The sequence below is a fragment of the Poecile atricapillus genome, chromosome 13 (assembly GCF_030490865.1).
Source record: "Poecile atricapillus isolate bPoeAtr1 chromosome 13, bPoeAtr1.hap1, whole genome shotgun sequence".
In the NCBI taxonomy this organism is placed as follows: domain Eukaryota; kingdom Metazoa; phylum Chordata; class Aves; order Passeriformes; family Paridae; genus Poecile; species Poecile atricapillus.
Genome location: NC_081261.1, coordinates 13,677,447 through 13,703,433, shown reverse-complemented (window position 1 = coordinate 13,703,433; position 25,987 = coordinate 13,677,447). Strand labels below are relative to the sequence as shown.

At 38.4% G+C, this 25,987-nt stretch overlaps 1 protein-coding gene across 1 annotated transcript in view; it reads right to left on the bottom strand.

Moving 5' to 3' along the window:
- Positions 1-20,172, bottom strand: part of TENM2 (teneurin transmembrane protein 2) — a 334,711-nt gene extending 314,539 nt beyond the window's left edge. The window contains exon 1 of the mRNA XM_058848837.1: positions 20,149-20,172. The gene's annotated coding sequence lies outside the window, so the exon portion shown is untranslated. The remainder of the gene's footprint in view (positions 1-20,148) is intronic.
- Positions 20,173-25,987: the final 5,815 nt, after the last annotated feature.

The following is a 25,987-nucleotide window of genomic DNA, read 5'->3' as shown; positions in this document are numbered from 1 at the left end:
AATGCACTATGTGAAAGGAAGGTTATACCAAAGGCGTTTGTGCAGTAACAAATAACAGCTTCCTGAATAACAGTCTGGTACAGAGCAAGGCAGAATGCAGTACGCAAGTCACTCTTTCACTTAAAGAAACATGAGTTAGTCCATGAGGCAGAATACAAATCAGCACACGCACACTTGCTCACATCTCCTTCCTAGATCTTGAGTATCTCCTGCCAAAACCCAAAACCTGACAGAAAATACCATTCAGATAAAAACCCCCTAAGATACACAGGCAGAAAGCAGCTGTAATAACTGAAAAAGAGAGAAATCAAACCACACTCATCTTCTGCCTACTACAAAACCCTGAGTGAGGTGGGCAGCCCTGCCCCGAGTTACCCTCACAGCTGCATCCACCCCAATCCTATTGGCAATTACTTCTGTTTTCAAGGACTGCAAAGATGAAAGCCAGAATCTAGTTTACAAATGTTGAAGCTACATGGCTTTTTTACTGTGCATTTCCCCAGAGCTCTGTGAGAACTGACAACAGCTGAGAAAGCCTCCACTACTGCAAAGTCACATCCTAAACTGCAGAGAGCTCTGAGGGGTTTGACAAAGCCTTCACCCACTGTAAATGTACTGTCCCTGGCCTGAGTGGACATTCACTCTATGACTGGAAAGTAAATACACGTTTACTGTTTTATTCACTACAGAAAAACTGCCCTCTCCCTTTTTCTATAGCATATTATCACATCACATCACGAGATACTCAAGGATTAAGAAAAAGGGGTATTGGAAAGCCAAAAAACCAAAAAAGATAGATGTTGTTTATATCTTTAGTTAGATCCATTTCTAACCTAAGGTAAACTGTGAACCCTTACATTTAAACTGGGCACCAAAACATTTCAGTTTACCTTGAGTCAGAAATTGGTCTAGCTCAAGAGTGGCTGTCTGATATAGAGCATGTTAAAAACCCACCAGGACATTTGTCCAGTCTCTCCTTAAAGATCTGCCTTCCTTCTGACAATTTCTTTAACAAACTGTTGGATCAGGTGGTGATCTCAACTTGCTGCCAAAATGTAAACATGACTTCTGTGCCAGAAGGCCTGGGTTTGGCTGCAAAACGTGGTTTTGCATTACTATATGCATAAAAATGAATAATGACTAAATATCTACACAATTAAGCTTGTGAAAAAAATCTGTTCTAGGTCAAATTTATGTGAAGCTTTAGGAAACTGTGACAGCAGAGTCTGGGATTACAGTTAAGGGAAAAGACAGCTTTTGTGAAGGAAAAACTTGTGTTGTTTCATATGTTGAAATCTTGAATACCTCCACATTACATGAAAGTTAAACTGCAATCGTTAGTGAAACTTCTGCTGTCTTAAAAGTTTACACCAAAACATTCAGTGTATGACACTCCAAAAATTACCACTTCTACAGGTACAGTAGAAATGAACAAAAGAATAACAGAAAGATATCCCCAGCCCCTGCATTCCTTAGAAATTGGTATTGCCACGTAAAAGTCAAATAAACCTTTGTGAAGTTACAGTAACAGCAAGCATTTCGAGAAATATTCATTTACACAGACAACTCATGTAATAAAAATTCTACAAGTTTATCAATCACTGAAAGAAAATTTTTGCCAATCTCAGTTTAATTTGTCCAGAGCTATCTTCACATGAAAAGAAGGGTATCATGACCAGTTCTCAAACATAAGCACTTGCACAGATTATGTTTGGACAATTGCACGTAAATATACACATACACATTACTAACACATAAATAAAAGCATATGGAAAAAACATACAGCTAAGAAACCTTTGGGGAAAGGAGGACTTTGGACACGGCCTTGATGGAAATATTGTCACCGTACAAACCAAAATCATCATCATCAAAACAAACAGAATAAAAAGAGCAATTCCTAATCTGCTCTGACAGTGATATCAAGCAAACTCAGCACTCCTCAAATAGTAAATATTCATAGTCCCATTTTCATTAGTTCCTTGCCAATGCTGTTCCCTGTTATTTGAAAAACTGAGCTGAAAAGACACAGATTTTTCCAAAAGATTAAAGGAAGCATAAACCAAACCCCAAACTATTACATTATAACTTTGTGCAAGATGAAGATTTTAGATAAACTTGTATCTCGGTGTCTTTTAGAAGGAACTAGAAAATTACTCAACAAAGAGTTATTAAGCATGCTAAATAATGGCAAAATGATAATTACACTGGAGATTTGTGTTAATAAATGAGATGTGAAGGGGTCTTTATTATCCACTCATGTGCATGTAGAATTTAATTAGTTATCACCTATAAATGCTAATGGCAGAGCTGCCAATCAATCAATCTCCTAAACTGGAACTGAAAAAACCCCAAAATATGTGAAGTGAATGCTGAGGAACACTTTGGATAGAAAACAGTTAACCCAACAGCAGTATGGAGAGAAGGAATTCCTCAGAGAGCCTAAAGAAAGATGTTTTCATCTCATTACATCTACCTTCGTAATTATAACAAACTCATCAGCCTCTAGATGAATACCACGTATAATCATTTTCCTGCATATTTTCCAAAGCAGGAAACTTAACAAGATATAAATGCTACAGACTAATTTAGGCTATTTGCAGTTCTCATCTCATCTTGAACTGAAATAAGAAGAAAAGTAGTACAGTTAAGCTAAAAATAACTAGATAGAGACTTGGGCTTGTTTATTTCCTGTAATCCTTGCTCAGAGCCAGGCAAGTAATAGATTTATCCTTTTTAAAGGAAGGTAAATTTAGAGCATAGTTAGACTATGGTTTTTAAATAATAAAAACCCAATGCAAATAAGTAAAAAAGCTGGTAAGCTTCTAATTTACCTAAACGGATGCTTCCATTAAAATATCTGAAAATACATAAACCCACCAGAAAACTGAAATCCCACCAAAAAAAAAAAACCCTGTAAAGATTACTCCATCAAAGATTAAATTTACATATGCTGATATGACAAAACAAACAAACCAGGGGATTACATTCAGTTGAACAAAATCAATCACATACAGAGTACAGCAATAAAAATCAGCAAAATCCTGACCCGCTCATTGAAGTGGAGCTCTGCCAGAAATACATTTCTTGGCAAGGCTCTGTGCCCACTAATTAGAGACTGAACCATTTGGGGAAAGTTACTGTGTGTCCTCAGGAATTGATACAGAGCTGTCCAAATCCACCTACCTCTTGAGCAGAGGAGCTGTGGTGCTGCACAGCTTGGCACAGTCGGGCAGAGGCAGCAGCATCCTCTGCGGATCAGGAGGCTCTGGATGACCTGGGGGACCAGCCTGGAGTCTGTGCACAAGCACACAACACCTGCTTTCCACTGCCCCCAAAACACCACTACTGCTTTTTCATTAGCTGCCTGTGCTGGAGACTGGGCAAAGCTGCCAAAGCTCTACAGCAGCAACTGGAGAGCGCTGGAGGAGCTAAGAGTCTGTCACATGGATACAGATAATTCTGAGGGCACATCCAAATAGGAGAAACAGTAAATATGCGTGTATACTTTGGACACCAAATACAGATTTCCTGTTTAATCCCAAATCTTTCAAATAAGTTTTCTTCACAATCTCACAGTATCAACATGGAACTGCACACTGGTTCTGTTTTGCAAGAATCACATTTATACATTTCTGAAGACACCAGGGCAGCTTCCTTCAGCAAGCCTTAAAATCTGGCTTGATAAGGAAATTGGTTTTTAACATATAAAATGGACTGAAATCCTTTTAACACTAAATAAGAATAATGGGCAGCTTTCAGGTGTGCCGTGACCAAACTGTACACTGAAGGAGAATCTAACTTGCTTTTTCTACTTTGCAACTTAACAAACTTAAATATCAGGTATTATGGAAAAAGTATTTAAGAATGTCCCCTGCACCAAATCACGAGCAGTATTAAGAGATAACAATGGGTAAAAGCATATGGATGGAGTGAGTTACAAAGAATTGACACAATAATTTGTATCTCTGTAAAAACTATCCAAATTTAACACAAAAAAAAAGTAGTTTCATTTAAATTTCATTTTATTTTCTTGCCAAAAGTATATTTTGCAAAAGTGTTAAGGCAATACACAACTTTTCAAAAACAGCTACTGTGGCTGAAGGGCTAAATTTTGACCTGAAATAAAGGGTTGAAATTGTGGTAGTACAGAGATACAAGATTTTGCTCCCAGTGTATCGGCCTAACAGGTGTCTCAGCATCCTTCCTGTCTGCATGCTTCACACTGCCTCTGTGCACTGACTGGTGAGCTTGAAAGAGTCATTAAAGAGAAAGGGAAAAACAAAAAAAATGGAGGGAATATCAGAGTATCTTAAAGCAATCCCTAATGCTGAGTCAAGCTGTAGCCAGAGAGAAATGAAAACTGGGCCATGACGGAGAAATGATGGAGAGCCTGAAAAATTCACTGCCATCAGTAAAGTGTAAAACTGGCATTTAACAGAACAGCCTTCAAAGGAGGAGTCCAGGCTCCAAGCAAGAGCCTTAATGTGAAAATCTTCTGGCAGGTATTGCTGCCCTCAGTTCCCAGTGCAGACGAGAGAGGAGGACACGAAGGGCAGCGCTGTTCCCGCGCAGGCACAGCCGCTGCTCGGGGCAATCGCTCCAGATCCCAGCTCCATCCTCAGCACTCAGGGACACTGAACATCCCTCCTGCCCCACTCCGACCCTCAGAGCCTTTGCAGTTGACTAATACTCTGTACTAATCAAGTAAAGCAGACTAATAACTTCCCTATTCAGACATAATTCATTATCCTTATTTACCCAAGCTGGCAAAATTTAGAGAGATCCTTCCTTCCAGCCTTTTTAATTACCAAAATTCTACTTGCTTTAAAATACCATAGTCTCCCTTGAGTATTCAGCAGAGCTGAAGATCACCATGGCAATAAGAAAATGGTGCCAATGTTATCTTGGCACTGACTGTCTACAGATCCCAGGAGACTTAGCACAGGAGAAAATTGAGCTCACGTAAAAGCAGGAACTCACTCTCTCTAATGATTTTAATATACCTTTTATTTTTGCTAATTTGATGTTAAAGACCTTGGAAAAAGCTCCCAAAACCTTAGAAGCATACAGTTTCCTAAAAAGACAAACAGTTCCTAATGTGTTTATTATTCCAAGGTGAAATCCACTTTATTCACACAAAAAAGCAAGGTCCTACAGTTTGCTGGATGGGATGGGAAAATGTTGTCAATGGACTGGAGCATGAAAAACAACCTACATGAAAACAAAGTCTGCACAAAAAGACCCCCTTAGATCTTAGTTTCAGGCATGAGATGAAGATTTTTCCCTACAACCACAACATGCCAAATTCTGCAGTTCTGCTGCACAGCACAATGCCTGTATTTGGTGTTTGTTTACTTTTTCCCCATTTCTTTTCCCTCTCCCTAAACTGTGTCACAGAGACAAGGGATATATCTTTTATCAGGATTATATCTGCAAGCTAATACACAACATATCACACAAAAACTGGCAGCAGAACAAATTTGCTGCAGTGACTTCAGCACTGCTCCCAACTTTTAAACTGGACTTGGGGAAAAATCCAGAGCAGCACAGAAGCATTTCCTGGAGGCAAAGTCCTACACAGCCAACAATGCCAACAGGTACCAGAGCACACCTCTGCTACAGAAAGAGCACCTTCCCTTCCAATTTACTGTAGTGCCAGTAGAGCTGCAGCTTTTCCTTTTTGTGCTATCAAACCAGCCACTGGTACATTCCATCTTTTGCAGTCAGCAAATGGGACAGTGGGAAAATAAGACTATATATCATCCCAATGCCCACACACACAATAGAACAAATTAATTCTCTGCTAGTTGAAAGGTGCATTCAAAATTGCCATGAAGAATAAAAATGCAAAAATCCAGGGAGGGATTTAACTCCTTATAGTGCTGATCAGAATAATCACTCTGAATTAGCAGATTCAGACTGAAAAGGAATCGCCAGTTCCCCAGTACTCATTTTATAAACGTGGTTTCTAACTTCTATGTACTGCCTTCTCCACATACACACAGAGGGGATTTGTAAGTGGTTAATACCAACTCATGCTGACAATTTTGTTAAGGAAGTAAAAGGAACATATTAGAACATTTCTTTACAATTTTGTACTATAAACAGTAGTATTTGTGCTTAAGATTGAGGGAGTGAATAGAAGGACAATAGTGAGGAAGCCAACAGTGGCTCTTCCACTTTCTGATGGTCAGAACATTGGTGTTGTGTAAAAGTCTATGTGATGTCTGGCTTTCACACAGCCAGAACCCTCTGGAATAGTCAAACCTTCTCTCTGAATGCAATACTTTGCTTCAGTCTGTGTCACTTTTGTCTCTCAAATGCCAGAGTTACCAGAATACAAATTCATTCACAAATTCAACTCAGTGTTTTCATTAAAAAAGCAGAATTTCTGATGCAGAGAGGCTTATTGTTAATGTAGCTGAAAGGTTGTTTTTTTTTTTTTTTTCATCAGAAGGCAGAAAAGGAATAAATATTAAAACACTCTACATGTGCCACCACACAGAATTATTGATATCTGGAGAGCTCTAGTTTAATATACAGATATTGCAAAGACATTGTACAAAACCTGCAGCTGAGCATGGGTTTGGAACACAATGCTGAGATTGCACAGAAAAAAACTTCTGCTTTACAAAAAAGGATATTGCATTACACAACTGAGAATGAATTCAGAGTATCATGAATGATATAAAAATAATGAAAATTCCACTCTGAGGCCAGAAAGGCTCCCTGCTTACACAAGCTCATGAAAAAAATTAAGCAAGAAATCAAACAAGTTGCCCTTGGGATTAGTATGGCTGGTAAACAGCACTAAAGCTCCCATAAGGAGAAAAGGGATGTCCTGTATTAAATCATTGGAGGTTGACAAGGAAAAACATAAACAGAGACTGTTGTCCTTTGCCAAAATATCTGAAAGGCCCAATCCCACTGGGCAGTTAACACGAGCTCAGAAAGACTCCAATTTGCACATTTCTGTGAAAAAGATTGGTAGCTGGTCACCAGCACACAACAAATCTCAAGAACTAATCAACATTTCTTATTTATAAACAGAATTGTAGGTGGGCAGGTGATTTATCTGCCCTCGAAATATCAATTTCAAATAAACATCCCTGGGAAAAGATCTCTCAGACTTTTCAGATTGGACTTCTCAACTGATGAATGTGAAACTGCAGTTCCTGCTGCTCCAGACTGCGGGGGGTGGGAGGCAGGAGCAGGATGACACCTTTCAGTCCTGGGCTCCTGATGTTACCTTAGCAGACCTTTTCAGAAAAATAACAGAAATTTCTGCTGGTTTAAAGCTAGAACAAAGATAATCCTGACTCAATTAGCTTATTGGCTTTTCCCCCATGTGGTATGCAGGATAAAAATATTGAAAGCAAGAATTAATTTACAGGGGGTTTCTTAGATAATAAGCTCAACCTTTCATGTTACCTGCCTTTGCAGAACAAGGCTCTATCCTTCCCAAATCAGTTCTTGTAAAGAAGTTATTTCCAATGTGACCGAGAGCAGAGCTGTGATCCAAACAACAGATCATCTTGCCCAGACCAAATGACCCAGCCAAGCACAGAAGAGCACAGTCCAGCTCCTGAAATGCACCTGGAGGCAGCAGCTCCAGGTATTCTGGGCCTCCATCCTCCATTCAAACCCATGCAGCTGAAAACACATCTGGAAAGACTCCTCATCTGCCACTGACATAAAGAACTGTTTGGTAACAGAAGTATACAGAAAAATCACGTCGCCTGCAGAAAGGTCCTTCCAGCAATCACATTTTTTTCAGGGGGTTTGAAAGGACTAGCCTACTCGTTTAGATTTCCTTTTGAGCCAATTTAAAGTAGAATAAAATGGTACTGAGCCCAGAGAGAAACAAATCTGAATTCAAAAGAACAATTACTAATTAGATCAATGCTCTTCCATAGTCAGGTACACTCTTTCATTACATTACAGAAACTGGATTGCAACCTTTCACTTACGTTATTAGTCCAGGGTTTAACAACTGACCACTAAACCTGCATCAAATTTATTTCTTTCCTGACAAAGCAGTTCTTAACCTCTCTGTTTGGCTACTTCCACCTTTGCTGGGTGTTTTCCCATTTTTATTTTACAGATTAAAATTAAAATACTGCATGCTTTATTAAATTCTGCTCTCTTATTTGAGATGAGACACCATTGTTGTTTGCTAATTTAAAAAGCAGCTCTTTGGCACAAATATTTTATTTGCTTGTTGTTTCCCCTCTCCACCTCTCTGGCATATGTCAAATGTTTAAACAATATGATTTTGATGGCAGATTAATTTTAGTACCTACAGTACAAGCTCAGCTTTCAGATGCAAAAAGCAAACTAAAATAAACTTAATTGTTTTAAAGTTTGGGTTTCTTTATATAGTTTTAGTTTAATCACAACATATTTAAAGCAAAATAAAACTTGTAGTTGAAAAACAACCCCCAAACCCCATAAATCCATGCCAGCATTTCCCAGTATACAATGCATTCGAAGTCTTTCAAAGCACAAGCACTTTAAAGGAATAGAAACAAAATATAACAGTGTAGTTTAGAAACAAAGGTTGCAACGAGAGGCCTTCTGTGAAAAAAGCCTTCTACTAACTATATTCCTAACAAGCTGTAGCACTCCAAAACATAATTTAATATAAAATCAGGGTTTCAAATGAAAACCTGGTTGTACAGGAGGCAAACCACACAAGTTCACTGCCCCATCTCAGTGATCACAGCGGTGCAGCACCCTGCTGGAAACACAAACCAGCAGTAACCAAATGGAGCCAGGCTGAAGGTACCAGCACTGAGCAATTCCCATCTCTACTGGACATTACATCCCTGAAAAAAATGAGCTTTTCAGATGGTGCTGGTTCACTCCAGCACACACTGTGCTTTGCACTTTCTCAAGGCAGTCAAACTCTCCTACTCCTCTGGTCAGGACACACATTTGCCTCGTCCATACAAAAGTGTGAGCAGAAGTACTGCAACACTGCCCTTGGTTACAATTTTGTGATTAAAATGATTTTCTTTAGAACACCTTTATTGTCAAACCACGTTTATTGATCCCCATAATTTTTATACATCAGAGACTGCAAATTAATTAGGATTCATATCAGTACAGCTACTTTGTGAATTTTTGGTTTATGATGTTCTGAAAGGCTTCACCCTTTCAATTTAGAAATGGAAACAAAACCTTAATAAAAAAATTGCAATATATCCTGCCTCATGTTATTGTTATCACCAAGGCCCTACTGATTAGAACAAAGATTCATTCTGAGATATTGCAGAACAAAGCTGTTTTATAAAGTAAGCACATTCTTCCAGTAGAATTTTGTTTGTTCATAAGCAAGAAGAAAACCCTTAAAATATTTAGATACTATAGCTTTCTGTAAGTAGGCTATAATTAGATTATTAACTCAAGGAAGCAGATCATACCTTCCCACAGACTTGTTCAGCACTTAACAGAACTAGACTGACCTACATGGACTCTACCCAATGCAGGGTCAAGAAAAGGGTGCTTTCAGGAGGGAAAATAGCTTTCTGACAAATCAGTTGACTTGGTTCCAGCTATCACACTGACCTACTTGTACAGCATACTGCAAGGCATTTAAATTTCACTGCCTGTAAAAGAGACCCTATCTATTCCACAGGAAAGAAACTGGGTTACTGGTCCCTGATTTTATAGTTTGAGAGAGCAGATTATCTATGTGCACCTCCCACAGCAGATGAATCCAGGCTCTCTCTTTCCAGCACACATGGGAAGGGGGAGGAATTGTGATGTTCCATTTTGGGAAGGAATGAATGCAGAAAGACCAGGAGGTAACCAGTTAATTCTACCCAAGACCCAGCATTACCTGTGACAGAAAACAGATCTGGCCAGACATGAGCAAGAGTGTGTGTGCAACAACTGCAAGGGGCCCACAAACTTAATGAGAAAAGACTGCAAAGATGAATTGATCAGTTTTTATAGAGCACTTGACCACAAAGATCTTGCTTCTACAAAGATGTCTCTCTTTTGCTTTCTTAGGCTCTGTTGCCAAACAGGCAAAAGGTGTAAATACAGGTGGTAGGACCTGAAAAGCTGCTCACATGACCTTTACTCATCATGCTTTAAGCAGTAGCCACCCCTCTCTCTTCTAGCACATTCTGCTCTAGCCTTTCTCACTGTTTGCACACAAGATCCTGGTTATTCATAATAAAGCCAAGTGTCATAGTTACAGGCAACAATATAGCTGAACTAAATACAAACACTGGAAAACAAAGGAAAACTACTTATGAAGTCTCCAACCCATACAAACATCTTCTAATTTCTTTAATAAATAAATAATGTAAAGTAACTGCTCTGACTAGCTAATCCATAACCAATATAATCTATTGTAAACTAACTAATCCATTTTATCTCTATTTGAAAAGAAAAATATTAGCTAGAAGCATCTCATGAATCAAACTAACCCCAACTCAATAGGGTATGCACGTCAGTGTATCAGATATTGTTTATCTGAAAGGTTACCCTGACAAGACCCTCTCAGCTGATCCTTCAGTATCTGTTTGAAATCTTCCCCTTTTTGATCCTGTTCTGAAATCAGAAGCAAGTTGCCTCTAGCATTTGGAATTCAGCTGTCAAATCAATCTCAATGGAACACCTGGGGAAAAAAAAAAAAAAAAAATCATACCTGGAGCTGAAAAAGTTCCATATTGGCCTCGTGCTCAACTGAAGGCAGACAAATCCTCTGTACCTGACTTCTTCTACTTCCTCTTAATAACTACTTATGCTCCACATTCCTTTCTAGTGTAAACTTTAAAGAAATTATTCCTCTAGTAAGAATTACTATCATTGGAGGTAGCTTATACAGATCAAAATAAGCAACCATCATTTCATGTACAAAAGTTTCACTCTTACTCCTTCAGCACTTGTTTTCTCCTTGTTTGCTTTACATTTTGGTTTACAATTTTCACACTAAATTTATGGAGAAAGGAATGAGGTTCCTAAATAAGGAAAAAATTAATATTTTTGAGAACCACTCAGAATATTATGGCATTGGTGCAATAAAATAAATAAAAATATAATGATCTTGTCTGAAGAGGTTTTTCAATACACCTCTTGGCAATATATCTCGACAATAGCAATTGAAAACTCTCCTAGACCATAGCCTACTTGGCACTTATTTATCAACTTACTTCTATTGTGTTTACAAAGTGGTGCTAATGAAAGAAATCTCAAGGGGCTTTGGTGGGTTTTTTGGGAATGGGGAACTAGCTTTGGTTGCAGACACTCTCCCTGCAGGAAGAAAAAGACTCCCATGGAATGATAAAGGACTCACTGTTACACTATTACAGGAGATGAATTGCATTAACCCCTGCCCTTTCCCATTGTACTTGCTGCCCACTGAAAACAACAACAGAATTACTAAAATCCCACACTCTCTAATGGGATGGTAATAGGATTCAGAGGCCATTAGGGTAAAGGCAATCCATATTTTACAGTTTAATAAGCTCTTGCTGAAGATGCTGGATCCCTCTTCAAAGCCAACAATTACTGATTTAGTATTAACAAATCCTCAACTGTCAAGACTGCAGAATGCATTCAAGACGAAGTCAACAGCTTATGGTGACAGACTTTAAAAATGTGTGTAGAAAAATGAAATCACTTAAATTGAAATAATTTGTAATTTTACAGTGATAGTGGTTATTACTGTCATTTCACATTTCTCTATATCCAGATCTCATGGTTACTCAAGTTTGCACATAATTCAGAGTTCTGTGGTGTTTGTTGTAGAAGCCAAGAACTTTTGTCCTGTTTTCTAAGCATACACCTCTTCTCACAAAGAAATAAAACACTCAACAAGGAACTATGGGGCCAACTGAATAATGAAATCAAGTTCTCCACAATCACATATAATTATATAGACGATTCTTTAATATTATGATTACCTACTAGGCTGTAGACTCAAAAGAATCCACCATTTTGTAATAGCATGCCTTGAAACATAGGGTGTACAATACAAACTAACTCTGCCTGCTGTTTATTATTCTTTAAAAACACTGGTTTATATATTTTTTGAAAGGCAAATGTCCTTTTAAAAAAGAATAATCTTATCTCTATTTTTGCTGTATCCAGTCATTCCCCATTCCCTTATGTAACTGACTGGGGATATAAAGATCAATCCACTCCTTACATTTCCTGAAACCAAAAATACACCTCCACCATTAGTGCTGTTGGATCTAATCCCCACCTTTTCACCATTCTTTTGCTCACACTTCTTAAAGGGGGAAAAAAAATCCCAATGAAAACAGATGTTTTTTAGAAATGAGAATTCTGAAGCTCAGTTTTTTCCCCACAAACATTAATACAGTTCTCTCAGGTAGGAGTCACTGCATCTAAAAATATCGACCATTGCTGTTATAATATAATTATTTTGTGCCTAATCACAAAAACAACAGGAAAGCAAAATAAAATATGTCCTCATAAACCAACTAAACCCAAAGTCCTGCCATCATTTCAAATTGAGGAACCAGTTCTCCACCATCTACAGAGGTGATGTTTTCATATAATCAGATATTGCAACTTCACACACCAGAACCAGGCTGATCTTCAAAGTTTTATGTGATGTTTATGTGGAGAGCTATTAGACTTCATGAACATCAATGCATATTCACTATTTATCATGATGTATTAATAATGAATCCAAGAACATCTTTTATTAGCACCACAATGTTATGTTAAAAGCATAATTTTAATACAAACCGAGCTGGTAGTTTTCTTGTTTTTCCAAAAGTAGATACACTGAAGTTTGAGATCCACTTCCACAACTTCATTTTGTCACATCTAATGCTTAAAGAAAGTCTTCAATACACTCAAAGAACAAACTCAAAACTCAAAGAACAGTGGGAAAAGGAAACCAGAGTGACTCCTGCAATAATTGACTCTGTTTAGCTCACTATTAAAACAAGTTTTGTAAACTACTTGGAAAGATGCCTTCCAGAATATCTAGGGAGATCACAGAGATTTTTGAAGCATAGCTTCCAGGCAAACTAGCAAAAATAACCAGAAGGCAAGTAAAAAGGGAATTGACGATCTAACTAATTCCATGACAGGAATTGTCCTATCAATATTTTATAATGCAAAGCAGAACTACAACATGAGCAGAAGAAAGATGTCAAACACCACCCAAAAAGCCTCTTTAGGGACAGGAATGGAGAGCATACGAACCATTAATTTCTAAGGGTCTTCACACACACATACTTATATATATAAAAAAAAAATTAACATCTAACTCCACTTAAATCTAACCACATTGTTTACAATACAACAATACATGTGTGTCATTGTGACTCAGCCTGACTCTGGAGTCAGGATTTCCTTCAAGTCTACATAAGGCAGTGCTGGAGCATGTCCAGAGAAGGAAATAGAGTTGCAGAAGGTTCTGGTAAGTCATGTGAAGGAGCTGGGGGTGTTTATCCTGGAGAAAAGGAGGCTCAGGGGGACCTTCTGGCTCTGCACAACTCCCCGATAGGAGGGGATAGCCGGGTGGCAGTCAGGCATCGTTCCCTGGACAAGGAGACAAGGAGAAATGGTCTCAAGCTGCAACAGGGGAGGTTTAGGTTGGACATCAAGAAGAATTTCTTCACAAAAAGGGTGGTCAGGCTTTGGAAGGGGCTGCCCAGGGAGGTGCTGCTGTCCTCACCCCTGGAGGTGTTCAGGAGACAATCGGGTGTGGCACTCGGTGCTCTGGGCTGCTTGACAGCGTGGGGATCAGTCATGGGTTGGACTGAATAATCTTAGAGATCCCTTGCAGCCTAAATGATTATGTGATTGTGTGAAAACAGTTTTTAAAAAGAAAACAGAACCTTCAACCACAAGGGATCAGTTAATTCAGAAGATTTCATTTTAGAAGGTGGTGAATGAGGATGAAACAATTAATTTCCTAAGGCTGGCCATGGCTAACAGGGTAACATGAAGAGAAAATACACTGCCCACACTGAAGCCCTGATTTGCTTTGCATTTGACACATGCTATCTCAAAACAGCATTTTAAATTTTATTTCAGTCATTCTACAAGATCATCTCAGAAAAGGTAGAAAAGGAGATGCAATATAATGAGCTATAATACAATAATCATGGTTTGGATCTCTGTCAAGTTTCTCAGAACGCAAATGAGCATTTATCAGGAATTTGCCCAAAACAAATAATTTACACTCATTTCCGCAACACGACAGACACGATTCTCCTCCATTCAGCTCTTTGTTAACTCTGATTAATTACTTCAGTTCCAAATTTCATTAGAAACATATTCATCTTTTCTAGGTTGCAACAAATGATATGCTGCATCTCAAAGTCTCATATTAGAAAACTGAACATCTGTCCATTCCTTACATTCTAGTGACCTCTAGAGACTGCATGTATATATGTATAGCACATATACATTATTTATGTCCATCCACACATACCACAGCAATACTACAATAGGTTGACTTTAAGAGGAATCTGCATTCAGTATCTGATGTTACAGTTTTGGCTTTAAGCCCACACTGTTCTCAGAAACGTTTTCTTTCCTGCAGATTTTTTGCTATTTTCCCCCCCTCTTCTCTTTGTGTCCTTCCAACACAAACACACCACGCCTTATCCCCTTATGTACAGAATTAGCCTACAACTATGAGCATCAGTATAAATACTGAGATGAACCAGGTTTCATCTAGCATTAATATCTGCTGGGGAGGGAGTGCTACAGGTCAGCCAGACTGAGTTACTGAAAAGTAGAGATTATTGTATGTGGGAGAGGAGACCAGTCTCTCCCAGCTCAGTACAGCCCTTGTTCCCCCAGCAAACGATAACATCTTGCAGCAGATTCCTTGTCTCCATTCTGCTGCCAGGAGAAAAAAACCTCCACAAAAGCTTGTGTTGGGTTGACATTTAGACCAAACAGAAAGGATTGAAGAAGCTGAGTTTGTCAACTAAAATCTATTCAAAATAGACATTAATCCATTAACAAAGAGAAATGAGGGGCACGGAAGAGATTGTGTTCTTCCCTAACAATGTTAGAATAACTGACATCCTTAAGAGCCATTACCTGGTGGGACTGTGTGGTCAAATACAACAAAATATATACAAAATTAACAGGTGACATTTCAAAGGCACATTCTCCAACTGAAAATACTCAGTATTCAGTTCCATAAAAAAATTCCTGGAAAACATCTATTGGGTTTTGTAACACTTCCAATGTTTTACGGAGAAGGTCCACATATAAGAAACTTTCATATGATTTTACTCCTGAAATCTCACAGACAATGGTAAGTTTAGGAGACAATCTGAAAACAACGTCCTGCTTCAAAAAAGATTTCTCTAAAAAGCTTTTTCACTTTTTAAAAGTAATTTATTTTTGAGGGCAGGGGCCCCCTAATGCAGTGTTTTACCATGCTATAATCATATTTCATAACAGAATACAAATTTTATTTGATTTGGAATCAGCTATGAACTACAGGTTGAATTTTATTAAGTCAATATAAGCTATAGATAGCAACTGAGCTCCGTATCTTCAAAAATTGCATGCATAGAGTAAGAACTGTGCTAGCTAAATATATTCTATACAATACAGCTAAAAGAACTTACATCCCGTGCTTTGAGTTACTGCATCATTAATGAGGAAAATATATACAACCATGTCCTCCTTTAGAAGGTTTTTAAGATAACTTCATTGCCAAATCCTATTTCTAGTTTTTAAAATTACTTTTTTCACATTTTTATTTACCTGTTTTAACAGTACTATCACAGTCTCTGATATAGATGCAAGCCTCACAAATAAATCATTAAATTAGTATTATCTGCAGTACATTTTCCTATGTACACATCCCAGCTTTATATTTCAATAACTTACTGCAGACTCCTAGATTCCTCCTCAGTTCCAAAAATGTGAGACTGAGTATTTTTAAATTTCTAATGGGCTTCAATTAAAATACAGAGATTCAGATTTTTGTCATTCTTTCTACATAAATAAGCATCCAGAGACAAACCTAGAAATACACTCTTGCTGCTACTGAGAAATATGGCACTGAACTCAATTGTGGCCAGAATTATTGACCCTGAGCAGCTATTCTGAGCCTTCAGAACTGTTCTCCTAAATAAAATTCCAGTATACAAGTATGCTTGCTTTTCTCTTCATGACTTTGAGAACTGAGAAATACAAAGATAAAAGTTTATTCCTCAGGGCTATATTGTGTCATAAGCCTTTAAAGTGAATTTGCCAATGTTTTCAACAGGGAATTCTCTTTAGAAACTGGTGACATATTACAATCTTTTAAACTAAATTATGTACCATTTCATTGAATTGACAAGTCTGAGAGTGAGGAAGGTATGAGAACATAATTCTGGTGATGTTCTCACTGGAAACAGCAAAGCCTATTTTTCTGAATGACACAGAATTTTAAAAACGTGAAAGTGCTCATGAACTTTTGGCCATGGCCAACTGAGACACAACATTCAATGGCCATGGCTAATGGCCTCTAAAACAGTGGGAGCCACTAAGTTTGAAAACAAAATCTACACGCCCATTCAATAAATACATATAGAGTTACATTTCCTAAAATATGCTTAGGAAATGCAGATTTCACTTCCTCTGCATATCAAGTACATGGACAGCTTTCTGGAGGTTAAGGAATTACCTTAGCATGTACACAGTGGTGTGCATGCACAAATAAATTAAAGAAGCAGAACATTAAGGAAATCCCTACTAGGAGTAACAAACCTATATGGGGGAAAAAAACCCCAAACCAAATAAACAAAAACAACAAAAAAACCTCAATCAACCTAAATCTTGTCAGATTAAAGACATTTTGGCACATGCAAAAACCCATAAAAATACTAAATCTGAGCCAAAATAAATCAATAGCCTACAATGCTAATTACATGAGAGATGACTGTAGAGATCTGGCACACATTTTTCTATCTGCATTTTTTTTCCCAATTATGAGCAGAAGTTGAAATTTTCTTACACATTAAGTAGCAAACAAAATAAAGGCAAGCTTCTATATATTATAAAATTCAGTCAAACATAGTAATTTTAATTCTAAAAACTGAATTCTCTGAAAGGTCTTCAAATAATTCTTGTTTGTCTTTTTATATTTAAGGTACAAACCAGTTGCACACAGGGAGAGCACATTTTTAGCATGACTAGCCTAAGTTTTGCATGTTTATTATCCTGCCTTACGTGAAAAGCTAGGATTAAAGAAACACAACACACATTAGGGTTTTGAATTTGAAATCAGTTACGGTTGGTGATCATCTCCAAAAATAAATATTCCCACAGATAGAGGTCAGTGGTTGCCTGAAATTGCATCAGTTAGTGCCTGTATACTAAAATCCTCCTCTCCTTTGGGACTGCTTTATCATTTTATCAGATTAATTAAAACAGTAGTTTTAGCATAGAACATCACAGTTTTCTATTCACACATTTGCCATTAGGTGCTTACAACTTATTGATCTGAGACTCACCATAGGGCTTCTCTCAGAATTGAATCACATAAGAAGATGGTAACTCACAATTGTTAATAGATAAAATAGTACACATAAAATAACATACAAATTAAGAAAATTTTTTTTGTCTTTTATGTGTTGATCTGGTAAGATCTTGCTGTTCTCAAAGGAAAGCAACTTCACTGTAGTGGAACTCTAATTTTGAGGTGCCACGCATTTATTTTCTTAATTTATAATTAAAAATCTGTATTTCGTGTCTCTATTTAAAAAACAAAAAACCAAACCCCTAACTTTTAGGGATATTAATTCAGCCCTTCCTCTAAGTAAACACAGCTCAAACAATGTCAATAATAGTGATAAAATTTGAGGAGGTAAGTAAAAACCTTAAAAAAATACATGGTTGTATCTACATGTGCCTCATTCCAGCACATGTGGCTCTTCAGGTTTTCAGATGGAATAGCACCTGCAATAATGATGTAAAAATTATTAATTTCATAATATGGAACTACCAACAGCCTTGAAGTTTTTCTTTGGTTTTTGTAATCTCACTGCATTTCTTTCTCTAGATGAAGTAATCTTAACTTTGCTCTCCAGCATCATCTACTGGAACATCAGTAAAATGCTGCTATTTCTATTAATCACCCATTTAACATCTAGTAGGGCAGAGTTAGGCAATGCCAAAAGCAGAGATAAATGCTCTGCAATTCAGATCCTGCATTCTGGGCTCAAACACATCAAGGTGGCTCAGCTTCAACCTTCCACTTTTCTGCCATTTCATAAGGACTAAAGTCTTCATGACTAATTCCTACCAGAATTCATCTACCATTTATACTCAGATGTTTCATTTAAATCACAAAATATCATTTAAAGTACCACATTACATCCAGGACTTCCATTTTTGTCAGAGAAGTTACTCCTAATTTTGGTTTGATCCAACATGAGCTGAAGCATGAAAAGAACTTGGAAGAACATATAGAAAGGTTTTGAAAGGTGAAACAGAGCTGGAGTGGCAGTTCCAATGCCAAAAAAATAAACAAGTTCAGCAAAACCATAGTTAGAAAGTAAAATTATCCACAGCAAAACAGTGAAACATTTACAAGTTTTGACTTAAAATCTTCAGGAAAAATAAATAAATAAAGAAATAGAATAAAAAAAATTAAAAATCTGTCTTTTTGTATGAGGATGAAAGTGTACAGTTAACTAGCACTGCAGGAAGGGCTGGAAGTGCCCCTTCAGCCTCCCTGGGGCTCAGTCCCTCTCAGCTGGGGCTCCTCGTCCCTGCCCTTCTTGTCCGAGCATCCCCTGCGCACACGGCGCTGTCTGGAACGCCAGAGCTTCGGGGGGCTGCAGCAGGACCCAGCCCAGCGGGGGAACTTACACTGAGACCAAAGTCCTCCAGGAAACAGATTCATTTCACCCTGCAGGGAGCTCATCTGTGGGTCTGCACCACGAAATGCTGCCCATCAGACGGTGTTTGCAGCTTACGAAGTTAGCTTTTCCCAGCTCTGCTCAGAGCCAGCCAGCTCCACTTTACAAATAACTCTGATCACTACAACACTATTTGCTTTCTTCCAAAACCCTAATAATGGTCTAACTACCCTTGACTGCTTGTTCACTCTTTGGTGTGACAATAAAATTCAGAGTATCACAGATCCTCAGAATCCCTTCCTCCTATTTTGAGTCAGTTTGCTGATACAGAAAGCAACTGTAAAATGCAGGGAGAGAAAAAAAAGCACCAACGCCAGTGACAACCAGAAACAGGCGTCCCAATAGTTAAATATTCCAGTTGTGAATAAAAAGGACTCACTAAAATTATTTTTGTCTTTGGAATCCCTATAAAATCTTAATGTATTTTTATAGAGAATAAAAGGGCACGTTTCCCAAAACCAAAAACCCTCTAGGCTATAGAATTTTATATTATCACAAGACTTTAAGTTCATAGGCTTTGCCTGATAAATTAGCTCCTCTCAATAACTGTTAAACAGAAAGCCCTTTATTGTAATCCAAGTGCACTTGTGGACAGCACTTTCAGAGTTAACTCCATTTGACAACTGACATAAATCCATTATTCTAATTTGGTGATTGCTTTACTAAACACAGATGCATTTTATGAGTTTTAGTCACGTATTTCATTCAGGATGCTACTTAATCTCAATTTACAAAACATAAACATGAAATAGGTTTTACAGTATGTCTAAAATGGTACAGATATTCATCTGATAAAATGCCAGGCAAACATGCCATATTCACCTAGACCTAAATTCAATGCTAGATTTTACCTTACACAATAAATAGTAAATAAATAATTTTTTTTAATTGAGCTGTTGCAATCAAATTGCAGAATGCAAGCTCCCTGAGGGTTGTAAGACTCTAAAGCTTTTCTTACACTGAGATTTCAGCACTGAATTTAACCTTAAACAAAGTCCAGCTTTCACAAAAGCTGGCTCTCTGATTTATTTTGATACACAGAGAGAACGGAGGAAAAAAACAAGCACTCATTGTGAAAGCAGCATCCTCAGAACCCCATCTCTAATTCGATTTATAGCACAGACTTTACATCTTAAACAAAAGGAATCTGATCCAACCCCACTGCTGCCTCTTGCTGCAGTTGCCTGCCTCAGTTAGAGAAGGCTGAAAATCCACCGCTCCGACCAAGCACTCCATCAAACACTGGGATCCAGACTCCTCTTACCTGCCTCAGCTGAAGGCTTCCTTCCCTTGTTAGCAGTATGAAGCATCCTCCAGCCTTCCCAATCCTTAGCACCGGCCTCGAATTGCACAGCCAAGTCCCTTTTTCGCAAGAAAACGCTTATTGAAAGTGATTAGTTTTTGTTGTCCCTTTTAAGTCCGTCCTGCGGGAAAAAGCCGGGGAGCGATGTGACGCCACCTTTTAATCTTTTGCGAGAGTGAAAAGGCAGAAAAGGAGCGCTCGATCAAACTGAGCTTCACACATGACTAAAACTCGGCAGAGAGGCTGCGAGCTCTGGCTGAAGCACCACTAGGCGTGAGTGTAAGAACAGAGAAGAGGGGAGAGTCAATGAAATGTGACAACGTATGTGCATCAAAGACGGGGAAAAGGGAGAGAACAATGAGAGAGAGATCGCGACAGCAGCGAAGGAAGGAGGAAGAATGAGAATGGGAGGCAGAATAAGCCGGAGGAAAAGAGGAGAGTTTTGAAGCAAAGAATTCGCAGAATAAAGCCAAAGTGTCTGGCAGCTTCTGTTTTTATCTCAGTGAGCATGACATACTGCCTCTCTCATTTAGCAACACACTCTTGTCTCTTCCAGGTTTGAAAACTGAGATAATCACAGTGTGTGCCTGTTTGCGCCTGACTGGCACACTTGTGTGCACTATACCTGAGATGCCCCCCAACCATCTTCTGCAGATGCATTTATGTGCAATTAAGTTCATATATTCATTAGGAGAGACACCTCCCCCCACCCCCAACAAACAGGAGCTGCTGATTTCTGCATTAATTTACAATATAGTTTAACTGGCAGATGGAATTCTACTTATAACTACTAACAAACTGCCACTGGTAAACAAATGACTGAACAAATGTTTAATGTTGATAACTGAGTTATCATAGCAACAAAACATATTAGCGTTGATAAATCTGTTTTTAAGAAAGGGTATTACAGACACTTTATTTTATTTAGCCTGGAATTTCTAGATGAAGTTGCTCTAAGTGGTAGGAGAAGCAGAAACTTGACCCAGAACTAACATTTTTAAAGGAATGCATCAGAAATACGTTCATATTTCCAATGTCTTTAAAAAGCAATTACAAGCTAAAACCCAAATTTAAAATTTCAAATCTAGTTTTGAATTCCTACCCATCTAGAAAAGAAGTCCTCATGGAAGTAGGGTTCATTTTTGTGTAAGATGGGGATGGGATGTGTGTGGATTGTTTGGGTCTATGGTTGGTTGGAGGTTTTTTTTCCTAACTACAACATGTAACATGATTTCCTTTGTTCATACCTTCTGCTTTTACATGGTCAAGGCAAATGGGCTTTTTGCCAGCTGGAAACTGTCAGCTGGCCCAGAGCACACAAGGTCCCTGTCTGCAGAACTGACACAAGCCCACAACCACACCTGGATTTACATGGAGCCAACATGCAACAGGAACAAACCTTAAAAAAGATATATTTTCTTTGCAGCAGCACCCTATTTGTGCTATTGGATCCTCCCACCTCAGCTGCAGTAGGGAAAAGACAATGTCAATAGTTTAAGAAATCTGGATCTGGCCCTGGACTGTGCAGGATCGTGCTGTGGTAGCTCATGCAGGTCACACAGTGCTGCATTCCAGCAGCTGGGTCTGAAGGTACTCAGGTAGCCTACAAGAATATTTCAACAGCTTTACATAACTTGGTATCCTCTTTTGTAAGGGTTTTCCAGTTCCAGAGAGGAGGTTATAAAAATGAGTTCACAAATGATTATCAGGGAATCTGGGGTCAGTTTCAACTCCAGGTAATTCTTTATAATTTCTATACCATAAGACTTGTAAGAATTGATATTTTTCTGTGATTGTTTGCCTCCAGAATCTCACCAAAAACCTCCACAGTAAGCTCTAGACAGGTGGAATCCAGTTTTCATATCTGTATAGCAACACTTGCAAAACAACCCTTTAAACTTGCAAACCCCAATCTGTTGATCAATTTGTGATTGCTTCAGCATTTCACCTCTTAATTTTTTGTCTCCTGGGGACTGGGAATCCACTCTTAAATACAGATCCATTACAATCAGATTCTCACTAACCTTCTTAAGCAGCCTTCATCATGTAAATTTGAAGTTACCATAAGGACAAAAATATTAATGAGAGCAATGTGCTTTTATATCTCTCTGTATGTGTATCAATGCACCACTAGCTGACCCAGCACAGGAGCAGTTTGTGTGAGGGATCAAGAATTCCTTCCTTCATGTTTGCTGCTGTAAGGAGCCCAATGGATTCCTTATACAGTTTTAAGCCTCCTGTTTTATGGAAATTAACACCAAATTTCAGGAAATTTCAGGGGGACAGAAAGATGAGAAATAGAGAATTAGAGAAAACAGAGATGAGAAATAGACATCCATGAGTTTAGTTATTGCATTTTTTTTCCCAGAGTATTATCAGTAAATACTGTAAAGGAACTGCCTCACTACCTTTGAAAAGAAAACAAGCAAAAGTAAGTGCCAAGTGCTGTTAGAAGCTCCTCTGCCAATGCAGTGAGTGCACAGGCTTGTGTACACTTAAAATGAGCAACAGGAACAATTAGGGGAGAGATCTTTCCTGTTTCCCATTTGTCTGTCTCACCCTTACTGGTAAATTGCTTTTCTCATGCAAGTCTTGGTAAGAAGTTTCCACGTCTCTTACAATGTACTAGATTGTATTCATGACAACTCTCAGGAAATGCAAACACATACATACTTCTAGAAGTATTTATTCATTCTCACAGGCCTATCTTCAAATTCACAATGGAATCAAATGGCAGCATTTGCATCCAAGGTCAACAAAACACTTGAAAACATGCATGCATCTTGTTTGTTTTCACGAAAGGCATAGGACTGTGTGGCTAAAACCAAGCATGAGCTTATACATTGAAGAAAATAAATTGTTTTCTACAAGAACTGACCTTGTGTTTGAACTAAAGTGTTTGGACACTGAACTGCTTGACTCCTTACAGCTCCAGAGAGCAAGGCAAGTCATTCTCCTATAGAAGTCACTCTACAATCAGCCACACTTCCATAAGACAGGCAAGGCTTTGATGAACATGAATGAGAAAACTGTATTTTACTGCTGTTAAATGTGCTTCCACTTAAGCTTCCTCAAGCAGTACTCCAGAAGCACACCAGCACCACACCAGTGAACATTACAAAATAACCTACTAGCAATGCCATTTTGTGCAGAGATAGAAATAGCTGATTTCCAGCCCTTTTCTTGCACTTTCTCCATTACAGAGAAAATAACTAAAGCATAGCTTTCTCCTCAATCTTACATGAAGAAGTCAAGTTGAAGTTTAATCACAAAAAACCCTCTTGGTACCATACTTGTCTACTCTGCTAGAAAACCGGATTGTTCTCCTGTGGGTTTTAGTCCACATGCAAACACATCCTCAGTGACCTCAGACTTCTGGAGCAGCAGAACAATTTTAGAACACTCAGTGTTCTAAAATTGTTGTTTCAGTGATGCTGAATCCAGCCCCATCCCCTCCAACCCTCTCTCAGGAAAACACGGGTTCTTCCAGGACATGGAGCATCGCACAGCACGTGACAAGAGGTAAAGTGGCAAATGCCAATGAAAGCACTCACACCTATCACAGGTGGTTACTGGCCAGAAACACTCATTGACTTTGGAGTTGAAGGAAAGGCTCTGGTTGTGCAGAAGGGCCAATGATCACTTTCTCTCAGCAGTATCCTTCTGAATTTTACATCTAGCAAAGGCTTCCTTCCTCAATTATCTAGTTGGGTGACACAAACACAAAATTAATTTTCCCAGCCTTTTGGTTTTGTTTCTTCTGTTTCAGACCTGAAGACAGACTGTCTCTGAGAGCATCTATTATTTTTTTTTTCCAGTTACATCTGTGGGTTTAATAAAATGTACCACCTTCTTCTCCCCAAACCCTGTTTCAATAATACCTTTGGATCTCTAACACCACAAGCACTATAAAATTATAAGGGCACAGTGTGGCCCTTCATCTCTTCCCAGCCTCCATTCCCTAGAATGGATCTGTTCCCTGCTCAGAGGGAATACAGGAGGAGCACAAGGGCTAGAAGAAAGGCAGAGCATACACGAAAATCCCTTTTGTCTTATATTGCCTATTCTTAACTTCCCAGCACCCAATTTACAATGAGAAATGAAATTGCTGTGGTAAAAGAAGCATCAGGATCAGATATAATTTTACTGGTACAAGAGAGGCACAAAATAAAGACCTTACACAAGCCTAAGGTACAACATCCTGTCAGGGTGAACAAAAACTGTGATGCTACTGCTGGTATGAATAATAAAACCACTTAAACACTGCTTTTTGAGCATAACTGAATACATGTGATAGCATCATTATAAATTAAAACTGTTTATGACCTCCATTTGGTCCAAACAGTACAACCTTACTCACTATATGCATGGTTGAACAAATTGATCTACAACTGCCCGTGTTACAGGATGGAAGGGATAGCCAAGTGTTCTGAAAAGGAAACAAAAAGAAAACCCCAGCAAAAGCAGCTTATAATGACTCATGCAGACTTCTTAATGGCTACTGAAAATAATCTTTGATTCCTATCATTGTCAACTCAGTAAGTGATAATAACTAATACCTAAGTTATTATTTTATTTACATAGTTAATTTCTAGTTTTCTCTATTCCATGAAAATAAGTGTTAATATGTTTTGAAACCAATCATTTCATGAATGAATGGAAATCAAGTACTTCTATAAATTCTGCTAAAGGACTATAATAGGAGATAATCAGTATGTTGTTGAGTATTTGGGTACAAAATTTTTAAAGGACATGTAAATCCACCCCACCATCATATTTATTTGTAAAACCATAGAGGAATACGCATTAAAACAACATTTCAAGAGTCAGACTTCCGTGGCACCGGCTTGTTGTCTGCTTCATACATTTCCATTTAGAATTTTTTCTCCGATTACAGTCACATGCTAAGGCCTCTCAAGTCTCCTCAGTACCTCAAACAATTCCTGAAGTATCTCCCACAGAAGATTTACATTTTTTAAACCAGCAGTAAACCGATTACTTTCATCTGCGCCTAAACGGCAGCCGGTTCACGTGAACCTCCTGTGCCTCAATTAACATTAGGGATGGAAAGAATAATTTACCTACAAGGTTCAGATGTGCCTGATTTCTTCCTGCCACGGGCTGAGAGCTCCTCCACGCTCTGCAGGCACGTTCTGCTTGCAAAGACAAAGGCTGGCTTCCAGGAGAGTGCTGCGAGGCTCCTAAAGCATTTTCTTCACAACTAGGTAATTTAAGTTCTCTACATGAAATACAAATCTACGCTGAGACAACAGAGCTCACAGCTTCACTGTGCACAATTTATGTCAGAGTACAGGGCAACACACTTAGAAACTGAACAAAGCCTAGTTTTACTGCCCAGTCCCCTGAATTAATATGCAACATTCATGCCTTAAGTATACCCTTAGGCATTCTCTGAGCCACAGCTTTGAAGATGTGTTGGTTTCCTATGCACTAACTTGACCTATATTCAGGCTGACTTCTATTCTGAGATTATTTCTGCTGTGAATTCAGTTCCAGCCTCTATAGACACTGCTTTGCTACACCTATGATATAGATGGCAAAAAGAAGAAGGATGTCAACAAATTAAAAGGCCACTGCTGTCATTGCCTAATAACCAGGTTAATCAAAAAACTCGTCTTTTTTGTGAGCTGATCTTGACACAAGCACATTTCCTTGATAATGTGGAAGCAGAGAAACAAATCTATAAACCTTTTAAAATTACTTGCTTCTATGTCAGGATCTGAAGACCTGCTGCCCTGCTGGAGCCAAGTTTTATCTGTGCCATGAGGCAAGAATGCCA